This window comes from Pimephales promelas, chromosome 23, assembly GCF_988280905.1.
Source record: "Pimephales promelas chromosome 23, fPimPro1.hap1.1, whole genome shotgun sequence".
NCBI classification, from domain to species: Eukaryota; Metazoa; Chordata; class Actinopteri; order Cypriniformes; family Leuciscidae; genus Pimephales; species Pimephales promelas.
The window spans coordinates 4,257,199-4,270,099 of NC_142791.1; the positions used below are offsets into that span (position 1 = coordinate 4,257,199).

At 38.2% G+C, this 12,901-nt stretch overlaps 1 protein-coding gene across 4 annotated transcripts in view; it reads left to right on the top strand.

The window, feature by feature from the left end:
* Positions 1-12,901, top strand: part of pknox2 (pbx/knotted 1 homeobox 2) — an 81,156-nt gene that overhangs the window by 36,102 nt on the left and 32,153 nt on the right. The window lies entirely within an intron of this gene.

Sequence of the window (12,901 nt, forward strand, 5' to 3'; positions counted from 1 at the left end):
AAAATTTTCTTTTTTCTTTTTACTGTTTTGTCTAAAAATTATGTAAATAAAAATGTAAATAAAATTCTACAATACAATAAAATCAATCATTTTCAATGCTACAAGTGAATTTAGGCATCACAATGTTATGATGTGCATTATGATTCATTTTGAGATTTGTTAAGAAGTACTGTTGAGAAGTCCCAAGAGTAATCTAAATGTTAAAACCGAGGAAATTAAATATTTATCAGCTGACAACCAATATGGTACTAATATACAGTATCACATACAAAAATCCCTAACAAAAATGCTTTTTTTTTGACAGATCTTAATGTGCGATCATCACATTATAGCGAAATTTGGTGGTAAATGAAGGTATTGTCCATTGTCAATCCCTACTGTAAAAAAGAAAAAAAAATTGTTCATGATTTGTAATCACAACATTTTTTCTTTTGTCAAATCAACTTAAATAATTTATGTGGTTCAGATAACATAATATTTTGAGTTTCTGATTAAATCATTCTCCTTCATTGCATTAACTCAGTTTTTCCATTTCAATGAACTTACATTTTTAAGGCAACCAGGTTACTTCATTTTTTTAAGTTAAACCAACAATATTTTTTTTACAGTGTAGCGATGTATGAAGCACTGCTCAGCTCACTTAAAGACTGTTTTCAAACTAAGCAGATTTCTGTTCGTGAGTGAATCGAATTCATGTGAACAACTTGAACATGAGTATAGGGGAACTTTATCACCCTCGCAAGAAACTTCAGATCGCATGGATTCCAATTGAAATTAGTGTATTTTGCAAGTGAAATTTAGCTGAGCAACCATACATGTGAACTGTTTAATTTATCTGATTTGTTTACACAGATCTAAATTTACACAGCAAAAGATGCAAATAATGAATTAGATGTAAATGGGAGAAAGTTTTAAAGAGTCCTCATGCACCCATTCTGCAGTGTTGGTTTAAAAATGACTGCTCTTTTTACCTGAAAAAATGACTGAAAAATGATTGCTTTATTATACTCGTGTGAAATAATAAAGTGTTATACTCGTATAAACTGAAATCATAATCAAAAATCGTGGTGGGGAATTCATCAAACTTTATGAAGGATGCTTCTAATTTTAAGGGAAACTGTGGAGTTTCTTGCAGAGGCTCCATGTGGGTCTAGTCATGGCATACCAGCCCCGATGATTTAGATAATGGCCCCTTTAGGTGGAAGAACGCTACCATTTTAGTAAAATAAACAGTCAGAAATTGGACTGAGGGTTGTTTGAAATGTTATAGATACACCAAGGAATGTGTCTGTCTCCCCGAGGCGCACATGGAAGCTTTCACGGTAACACTATATCCGATGGAAGCCATCGGTCCGCCACAGTTGTTGATGCACCTGCGGGTTCGAAACTTGGCTCAGACCTGGAGATGGCCAGTGAGAGACTTTCCACTCATTTTATCCCTGAATATTATCGGTGTCTCTCTCTTGTTCATTCTTTCATTTTCTCCGCACCCCCCTGACATCTCATCTTCTCGCCCTCTATGAGTGTGTTTTGTCTTGCTCTCTCTTTCTCTCACTCTGTCTTCTCATCTCCCCGCATCCTCCCCCCCCCCCCCCCACGCATGATTCTCTCTCCCTGTGGCATTGCAGAGGAAATTTAATATTGGATTGTTTGGAGTTTCCAAGGATTCCATTCGGCGTAGCTCCGGGCACTACGCAAAGACAAACATCAGCTGTTGGGGCCAAGAGCAGCAAACATCGCCTCATTATCCCACCGTGCTCATTTTTGCTCCACTGGTCTTGTCTCTTGCTCTTTTCTGAGTGAATCTTTCTCCCTGTTAAACTTGCTCTAATGACTTTTCGTTCCTGTCAAACTCAGAAAGTGTTGAACATTGTATAATGAGATTCTTTGAAAATGTTGACAGTTTATAAAACGTTCTAGAACTCGCTTTGGTTTGATTCTAAACACTCCATGGGCATCTTTGCTCTCCCTGTGTTCCAGATCCTCTGGTGGCAAGGTTTTTTTTTTTTTTCTAAAGGAAAGATTGTAGGACATGAAATACAGACAGACAGATAGATGGATAAATGAGTGGACAGATAGATGGATAGGCATATAGATGTGTAGAGTAATAGACAATACACTTATGGATATACAGACGGATATATAGATGGAAAGACTAATTTATAGATAGACTTAAAGGCACACAGATGGATGGATGGATGGATGGATGGATGGATGGATGGATGGATGGATGGATGGATTGATTGATGGATGGATGGATTGATTGATTGCCAGATGGATACACAGACCGATGGATGGATGGATGGATGGATGGATGGATGGATAGACAGATTGAAATATTGATAAATGGATAGATTGATGGATGGATAAACAGACAAACAACACAGAGAGAAGATAGACAGGTGGACTGATAAATATCAGATAGATAGATAGATAGATAGATAGATAGATAGATAGATAGATAGATAGATAGATAGATAGATAGATAGATAGATAGATAGATAGATAGATAGATAGATAGATGGATGGATGGATGGATGGATGGATGATGAATGGATAGATAGATAGATAGATAGATAGATAGATAGATACAGTAGATAGATAGATAGATAGATAGATAGATAGATAGATAGATAGATAGATAGATAGATGGATGGATGGATGGATGGATGGATGGATGGATGGATGGATGGATGGATGGATGGATGGATGGATGGATGGATGGATGGATGGATGGATGGATGGATGGATGGATGGATGGATGGATGGATTGATTGATTGATTGATTGATTGATTGCCAGATGGATACACAGACCGATGGATGGATGGATGGATAGACAGATAGAAATATTGATAAATGGATGGATTGATGGATGGATACACAGACAAACAACACGGAAAGAAGATAGACAGGCGGACTGATAGATATCAGATAGACAGATAGATAGACTTAGGTGGCTTTTCTATACCTCAGACTACATTTAAACAGCTGCATTTCACTCACTTATCTCCACGTATACGATAAGACACTGTGAAATTTCATCGAAGCTGATAGATTATGACTCTAACTATTTAGCCATATATCTCATCAGTGTCCAGCATGCACTGATCATCTGACCCTCGCGGCTGGTCTGAACATACGTGCCTGAAGAGTCTCCTTGCAGCACTTTTCTGAAACTTAAACTCTTCATTAGGAATCTGCTGACAATCAGAGCAGTCAGAGAGTGTGTGTGATAATCCCCCCTCTCGTTAACCCCCCGTGGGTCTCTCTGTGAGCGCGCACACACACACACACGCTCCTGAGGTTTTCTCTTTTTTTAGGGAAGGAATGGAAGGGGTTTGAATCCTCTGCATGCTGATCACCCTTGCCCTAATCCTACTTCCACATTCCTGGCAAGGCCTTCTCATGCTCTATGTCTTTCTCATAGCACAGCACATACTTGTAGCACATTATTTAGTATACTCAATGCTGTTACAGTATATTATTGCTGTCAACATTTTAGATGCCTTTAGATTTTATTATTATTTAGTATTTTTGATGAATTAAAAGTAAAGTAAAGATTCACAAGCTTTCCATTTGATTCCAATTCATTGTAATTTCGATTCAGATTTGTTTGTGACACTTATATATGTTAAAGGCCCACTGGAGTGCCTTGGAACGCGTAGCTTTGTATGATGTGTTGACGTAGTTTCCACTGAAACAGGAAGCTAAGGTGGGACATATTGGATAGCTTCTCCCCCTTTTCAAACAGCCAATAGAATTTAGTTTACGTCGCAGACTGCAAGTCATACTTGACAGCACCATGGAAGTAAATCCGAGCGCTGATGATACGTTGGATTCTATAGTAGAGATGTGAATAAATTCTAGCATGTCGCTTTGGCCAAGTTGTATTAATAGTATTGGGGGTGCGACGCTTTAGATTCTTGAGAGCATTTGATTGGACAGAAGATGTGATGAGATGAAGTCCGCGGTGATGTCAAAAATCTGTGATCTATTTTAGCGGAAGTGAAGGACTGTAAGTTTTGAATATCTCGTAAATGTGAATTTTGGCATTGTTCTGGAACATATTAGCTTATTCATAACCTTAAGGCTAACATATTCATACTAAAAGCTAAAAAAAAATTGATTTCAGGGGGCCTTAAAAGAAATTATATATTGGCTAAATTAAATTAAGTTAAGTTAAATTTTGTATTGCTATAAGGAACCTTAAAAAAATTGTTGGTACAAATATTGATAGTAATTATATTAACATTTTTCATATTTATAAACTTTCTATACAGTGTATATATATATATATATATATATATATATATATATATATATTGTACAGAATCCTTAGTCACTTTATTTCATTCAGAGCTTCTGAGTAAAAAATTATACCGTTTTCTTTTATGCTCAATGGCTAAAACAAGCCTGTTTCCATGGCATATCAAGTCAAGTCACGTTTATTTATATAAAGTTTTTTTTACAATACTGTATCAAAGCAGCTTCACAGTGATAACATGAAAATAATACAAGTTTGTTTCTTGAAGAAAAATGCGTCATCGTCCACTTGAAGTAAGGCAGTCAGTAATATTGTTGAATATTAAACGTCTCCAAACTAAGCAAGCCAAAAGCCAAGGCAACAGTGGCAAGGAAACAAAACTTGGCAAAAACACTTTGGTAGAAACCCGACTCAGTGGTGGGCCAGTTCTGCCAGTAACAGCAACTGAGTGGAAACTGATGGACGACGTGTTAAACGGGTTAAAAACAGGCATAAGTGGCTAGCGTTTCCATCGGTCAAGGAATCACTCAGCAAGCGTCCACTGAAATGACTTCTGCAGAATAATGTATTAGCGCAGACTGCTTTCTGATCTCTCAACACATTTATCACAGGTGGGTTCTCTGGTCTACCCAAAGTCTCACCAAGCAACAGAGCTGGATGCCTCGTGGTAAGATTAGGAGGTATCCATTTAAACAGCCCTGCAGATTGGGAAAGCAAGATAACGCACACACTGTCCCCTTACCCGTATCTCTGCTCAACATGAGTGCGACCAAACCGATTTGACAGCAAGCTCTTGAAGATTACCTTCACTCTCTATGAGCTCAGGTGTTCCAATTTCGGCGGAATTCCAGCCTTCAATATTCCGATTTCTATCAGCGCAGTGAGGAACTGTAACCACGGCGTGTCATCGGCAGGAACGACCGCTCACTCTTGTGTGCGCTAAAGCCATCAAGATGCGATTGTGTTCTATGCCGCTGCAACAGTATTATACACACTCCCACACAAGCCACATAAAAGTTAGAATGATCTAAGAGCACTTTAAATAAAGCTTTTGGTCAATTTTCTAAAATTGCCTTGTTGTCACAGTTAATTGAAAAGCACACTTTTCAAAAGAGTGCTATTAGCTTTTGACCCTCTCAGATCGTCATACAGTAAAACTAGTCTACGTGTTGTACGTGCACACCTCTCCTTTGTCTTAACCGTCAGCCAGGAAATGTATTGAAAATAAGCCAAAGGATATCCTCGTGGTTCCGTACAGTAAATCAACATTTCGGGTCACAGCTAATGCAAGTTTCCATCATACACTCTTAGAAAAAAAGGTTCATTGGGGTTCCATATACTGTATGAAGTTCTTTACTCAACTCCAAAGAACATTTTATGCTAAAAAGGTTCTATAATGACAAGAAAGAACCCTTTTGCCACAAAGGTTCTTTAGAGGCTATTATTCATTCATTTATTACATTATTATGCAACATTTTGTAGTTGTAATTAAATTATTGCTTATTAAACTGTTGTAGTAACTTAATATCACACTTTGATCATGCTGATTTTTGGAGCAGAAAAACTGAAATGGCACTCTCAGTGTGATATTGATTAAGTACATAAAATGATATAAATATATACATTTTCTAACCCCCATATCTTGAGTTTTGTGATCATTCACATGCATTCATAAATACATTTTAGGGTCTTGATGTTTGTCAATAATATGAAATATTTAATCCGGAAAGGACGAAACAAATGATAATGAATGAACCCAAAAGGTTCCATATAGAACCTTTTTCCTGGTTTCTTGTATAGAACCTTTTAGGGGTTCCAAATACGTAGCGCTGATAGAACCTTATAAGGTTCTATATAGAACCATTTCCTCTAAGAGTGTATTGTCCATCTAAACTCTTGATAGTTACACAAAAAGTCATGCCTATGAATAAATCTGAAATTGAAAATGCAATTTTGATAGTGTAAATCTTGTAGGACCATTCTTTAAGTACTTGTCTTTTGAGAAAATGCTAATTATAATATAAGCTTTTAGCTATGCTAATGAGGTCATTTGCATGCGAACCATCAGGCCTCTGGGAATAGCAAAATTTCACCACACAGTAAGTTTCCGCGACACCCATTTCAGCGAAGACTTTAATCTAATTTTAAAAAGCAGGACACTTTGGAATTATTTCTAGATCTACCATATCCAAACAATCATTACCATAAATACAAAGGCAAGTGAAATTGCAGATAGATTGAATGAATGGTGAATGAAGATTCTGAATATCTCCGACACAAAGGGTGTGTTCTAAATCACATACACACAATCACAGAATGCAAATTTTCTCGGAGAATTTCTCTGCATAACCTTTCACGTTTAGTAAAGTTGTTGGGCGTACAAGTGTGGAATACTGTATTCAGTAATGCAAAGTGCTGGATTTGACTTTCCATTTCGTGAGTAAAATGAACTGCATTACATTTTTTGTTTTTGTTCAATGGGCAACATTCATAAATAATCTTCCTTATAAGAGGAAAGCCAAACAGGTTTGTAAATGATGACCATGATTTTCATTTTTGGGTGAACTGTTTAAACCAAATGGAAAGCCATAATTTGAACATGTATGAGACACACGCAGACCGAGATTTGAGCTCATGAATATCAGAGATTAATCCTCCACCTGTGGTTCCTACAGGTTAATGAGCAGTGCTGGGACGCTGAATCTCCCAAGCTGTTTTACGCTGCTGTGTGTATGTGTTTGTATGCAATAGCAGCGTGTTGCCTGAAGGTGTATAGCCCTGGGGTGTATGTTTGTGTGTTGTAAATTCGTGTGTGCGGCCTGAGAACCTGGTCCGCAGTTTTCCGTCCCCCACGCTGGGGTTCTGCTCCGTTACACTGCCCTTCGGTAATCAAACCCCATATCTCCGTCCTTTTTCTTTCCCAGCGCGCACTTGCACGCACCCAGAACGCATTGCAAATCTGCCCATGGAAGGACCTCTAATGTAGCGAAGGTATTCAGGTGGGCCGGTTTTATAAATTCACTTTGGAGAAGCCCTGACTCAGGACATTAAGATTCATGATATTTGGGCATTTGTGACACACGCGCACTGTTTAAAATTATTCATTGCATTCCCTGCAGCATCTGTGAATGACAAACTTCCACACAGGATACATAGAAAAAGAGCCAGGGAAATCACAATCAGATACACTTTTGGCACCGGCACACGCTTGCTTTGAAGATCAACAATTCCTCAGGTTAGGCACAGAGGACACTGCTGGAGTCTTTAGCTATTGGTTCATACTAATCATTCATTTTACAGCTGTAGTGTGCCATTTTTTTATGGTTAAATACTTTATATACCAGCTTAAAATGCAAAGACAACTATAAGAAAGTCGATTTCTTCAGAATATAAGCGTTCAAAATTTGAGGAACAGTAAAGACATTTATAATGTTACAAATGGCTTTTATTTCAACTAAATGCAACTAATCTTTTCATCATATAATCCTAAAAAGAGCATTATGGTTTTAAAAAATACACTTTTCAACATTGATTAGATGTTTATTGAGGATCAAATCAACATATTAGAAGGATCATGTGACACTAGAGACTGAAGCATTGGCTGTTTGAAAATTTAGCTTTGCCATTACAGGATAAATCGTATTTTAAATTGTAATATTTCACATTCCAGTATTCACTGTATTTTTGATCAAATAATTTCACTCTTCTTTAAAAAAAAACATTAAAACATACCAACCCCAAACTTCTTAACTATATAATGTGCTAGTCAGAATGTATAATGCATGTTTTTGTGGAGTAAAATTAGATACCAATTTAGTGAATCTGACAAAAATATTATGATCATGACATGAAATATTTATTACATTTAAAGGTTAGTTTTGTCAAAAGACAAAAACTAGTGTACCAATTTCATGTTTAATTGTTTTGTGACAGAGTGGCACAGAAAACACTTCACCTACAGTATAAATGAAACCATCTATGTAGTTGTTTTCGAAACGGCGTCCAGTGGCGTGCCACGTTTGAAGTGTCTCAAGAGAAAGTGAAGGTCTGTTGTTTCTTCAGTCTGCCAGCTTGCCTGGTAAACAGATATATAAAACACCCTCTTCCCAGATGTGAGGGCTAGCTGTGAGACGCAAGGGGAGACTATGCGGATGATGATGAATGGGATCTATAAACCACGAACCACTTCCTCTTGTACTTCAGAGCTCACCTGTTTCTGCTTAAAGTGGAAAAAAAAAAACTTCTGCTCTTTCTCTGCACCGGCTCACACTCTGAGTCCTCCGTGGCCCGTCCACAAAGGATGTTTCCAACTAAGAGGAAGTCACACATCTTTGATCCTTCTGCATTGTGCACAAGGATGCGTGTCCCGGGCCGAGAGATTCAATATAGTCATTCCTCCCCATTTGTTTGTAGCTGATAGTAAGAGTAGTTGCAGATGTTTGGCTAGATGCCACGACACAATTGTAAATGCACAGTTAAAGCTGGATTTTTTTTAAATTTACATAAACTGTGTTAAGCACAAGTTAAGTAATGAATTATTAATGTTAGTGTAAACATATACCGTAAGGTTGAAGTCTTAGGGCCCTAATTTAAAGATCTAAGCGCACTTACTGTAGGGCATGTCCGAATCCACTTTTGCTGTTTAACGACAGGAAAAATGGTAATTTGTCCCTATTCTCTTAATGAGAAATAAACCAATTAGTCTCATCTCCCATTCCCTTTAAAAGCCAGTTTAAATGCGTATTCGCTATTTACATGGTGAAATTTGCAAGCGGAAAAACTGAACGCTTCTCTAGCGAGGAAACGGATCCTTTAAAGCGCGCAAGCAGACCATTTACGGGACAAAGTCTACGTGCGTTGTGGCCCGCTTATTACTAACACGCTCTTTAAATGAACAAAATAAAAAATACTGCGCCATTGACTTTTGACCGGGTTTCAGTTGGTCTACGATGCAGTCTATTTGAGTTGCCAGAACACACCTCGTTTTTAGACCAGCACGCCCATGGGCTAAAATGCATTTGCTATTTAAACAACGTGGCGCAGGACGTAAAAATGATAACTGCGTCAGGCTGAAACTACCCTACCGTACCCTTCGCCGTAGCCTGACGCGCACCTCCTCAAAAATGTAACTACACGCAAGATCTGTGATTGGTCGGCTTGGTAGCATCGCATTTCCTCCTACGCAATTCCGCACGTACCATCTCCTCCGACGTCTTCTCGCATTTCTGCCTTTTAGTTTTAGTAATTTCACTATAATTAACTGTTTTTCCACCTCAATAAGCTCCAACTCCAACATGATCCGCTCTCTTTCAGTCGCCATTTCTTGTAGTAACCTAGCCGCGAGGAATCTAAACACAGTGGAACATTAAAACCCTCCGCCGCCAACTAGCGTTTCGGAGCAGTACTGCAGAGCAACCAAGACCTGAACGCAGAAGTATACGACGGCGTCACCTACACTACAGCATACCTTCGACGCAGAAGTATAAATTGGTCTTACATGCTGACACAAAGAGTTTGTGACAGTGACATGATCATTTCCCAATACTGCTGTGATTTTTTTTCTTCTTCATTTCAGTATATAGGCTACTTTCAGTTCACAAATTAGCATGCAGGCTTTGTCATTACTAAACATCCTCTCCGACATTGTTCTATTAGCCTCGTCAGTAGCAGCTTTCCGTCAGGTGGCTGTGTTAATTATCGACTGATCAAACAGTCAAACGATTGTGGGTGAGGGGTCTGGTGAAACAGTATCGATGGGAAGAGGGCTAACATTCGAACTCTCCATTTTTCCCAGACACACACCAGACATGTTCAATACATCCCCACTTTACTTTCCATTTCCCCAGCCTTTAAATGCTCCCAGCTGTAATTATGAGTTCAAATCAGGAAGTTGCAGTCTTCTGCATTGTATGACTTACAATTGCACTTTCCTCATGAAACACTGTAAGTTAAAAGCAATCATTTTTTCTCAATTAAGAATATTGTTATTTTTAAAGCTCATTTGATTTAGTCTTTCAAGCTTTATCTTTTATGTAGTTTTTTTTAGTGCTTTTCATGCACTCTTGAAAATATATGTCATTCAAAAATAAAATTCATAAGTTATTTTTTGTTTGGTATAGGTATAAATTCTATTTATATAATAAGTTTATAGAAATAGTATAGTATAGTTATAGTAATTTACACTATATGTTCTCTTTAAATTGGTGTCACTGCATTTCAACCAAGGCTTTAACAACCTTTAATGTATAATTTAATGGGAAAACACTCTTAATGAATGCGCTAATACCCAAGAGAATACCCCTAAAATATGTATTGGTCTTTTAATGGTCTCAACCATTTTAATCACAAATCACTGGTCAAGAAATTAACAAGAATTGAATAAAAACTGTATAAAGAAATAGCCTTCCCCTGCTTGCAGGCAGCTTTTTACAGGAAGAAGACTCATGTCTCCCAGTTCCTTTGAGTTTTATGTGAATCCTTGTGTTTCATTTATGACTCACACAACTTCCCATAATCTGCTAAAAAACTTCATTCTGTCTTTGATGTTTTTTCTGAGACAGCAATGGCTTTTTAAGTAGTGCATTTGCTTCCATTTTGCTAATTTCCTGACCAATAATTTTACTTTTAATAAGTAAAATTTTAGTGTTTAGTGGTTGTTGTTTTTTTTGCTCAGGAGTGTATGAAACATCCCAAGGCGTCATATAGGTGACACTTTTGACATTTCGTCTACATCCGACACACATGACATCCTTTAGCATCAATATGAGACGCAGATATGGGGCAGAAGGCGCCTCCTAGTGGTCTAACCCTAACACTACCCCAGACCTAAACCTACCCATAACCGAAGCGTGTTATATTAACGCTAAAGGTTGCCACGTGCGTCGGATTTAGACGCAATGTCAAAAGCGTCACCTATATGACGGCCTAGGATGAGAATGCGTTGACATAGGCTACAGTAGCTACCGTTCAAAAGTTGGGGGTCAGTAAGATTATTTTAAGAAATCAATATTAATATTGATCAAAAGTGACAGTTAAGAAATGGAGTTAAGATATGAAGACTGGTGTTATGTTAAAATTTTTGCTGTTTTCAATGTACATTTTTTCCTATTTTTCCTTTTGGCCTGAAAAATGAAAATGTGTCTAGAGTAACATCCTGATCTCTCATACAGTGTGTACTGCCTTACTACACACAAGGCTAAAAGTGCATGTCCTGAAGTATACGCAGCTGTTTAGGTGCATGACGGGAAGAATGTCCGACTGTATATCAATGAACAGATCGATGTGTTTGTATCGACTGATGGATTGAAATCAATACCTGGTATGTTAAGTCAGAAGGAGTGATGATGTGTTTTAAAAGAGCAGGAGAGAAGGCTTAATCAGAGCACACCCTTCGCCCGCGGAGACTTCAGAGGTTTCTTTGCTCATTATAAGTTATGCGTGTGTGTGTGTCCATGTCTGCAAACACAGGTCTGTGGATAGAGCTGTTACCTAGTGTACACGGATTATTATTATGATGCTGCGGTGGGTACCACCCCACTCCAGGGACCAAGACTTGAGAGGGCCCCTTAAAATACCGTGCAATAATTGGAATTGCTTTATCTTTAGTCTCATCAATTAATGTGCAATTTTCCATTTAATTACCAACTCGCTCACAAAATTTGCAATTAAAATGAGGCGAGATAACAGTGAAGATGCCTTTCGGCTGATAGCACTTGGAATGAGAACACAAGCGCGGTGTGTAATCAGTATACAAATCACACACACACAACGTTCTCAATTTGTATGATTTGGACGAGCTTCATAAAATATGCAACGCCAAGCTAGAATCTAATTTGTGCTTGGAAAATTCCTCACGTTTCCACGAAGTCCAACACGAAATGGTCCGAGTGCAGAGGTGCTTTGGTTTTTTAAGATCATGATAACCCAAAACCCAGTGTGTGTGTGTGTGTATGGGATCTCCTTAAAATAGCTGCTTGGTTTGCTTTGGCCCCTTCAACCCTTTTCCACATGCTCCTGCCAACCTGAAGATGAGCTGTGAGGGGGGGGGGGGGGGGGGGGGGGGAACGATCTTTCCTGTTTTCCCGCACAAACTGTTGTCTGTCTGCTGTCTGAGGAAGGTTGTATCCTGTCTGCCATCTGACAGACTTGGCTTCTGTACTATATTCTGCTCTATGTCTCCTTGATTTTCCCACAATCCTCTTGACAATCCTCTTGTTCTGCTGTCCACAGAATTATTTACGCATATGTGCTCATTTAAACATGATTCTGTCTCTTTAAGATTTCAAGCTGTTAAGATATAGTTGTTCTCAAGAGAGAAAATGACTATTTCTAAAGCTCAGAGAGACCTTTTATAGGTCACGGTTTAAATGAGTGATTTATGTCTCGTGTAATTACCGAATGGAGCAGAGGTCCCACCCACATTAACTCGGCAGATGTGATTGTACTGTTCTTTCAGAGTAATTATATATGATTGCTTATGTATTTTTAGTATTGTTAGCTTCTGCTTCTTACATCTGTGGGCTGCTACTAAAAGCCTGGAGCTCAATGGTGGACTGAAGACAGGTCAAACTGTTTGAAATGATCATTTTAATGATTCGGGTGTGATTTCATAAGTTTCCGTAACAAATATAGAACAA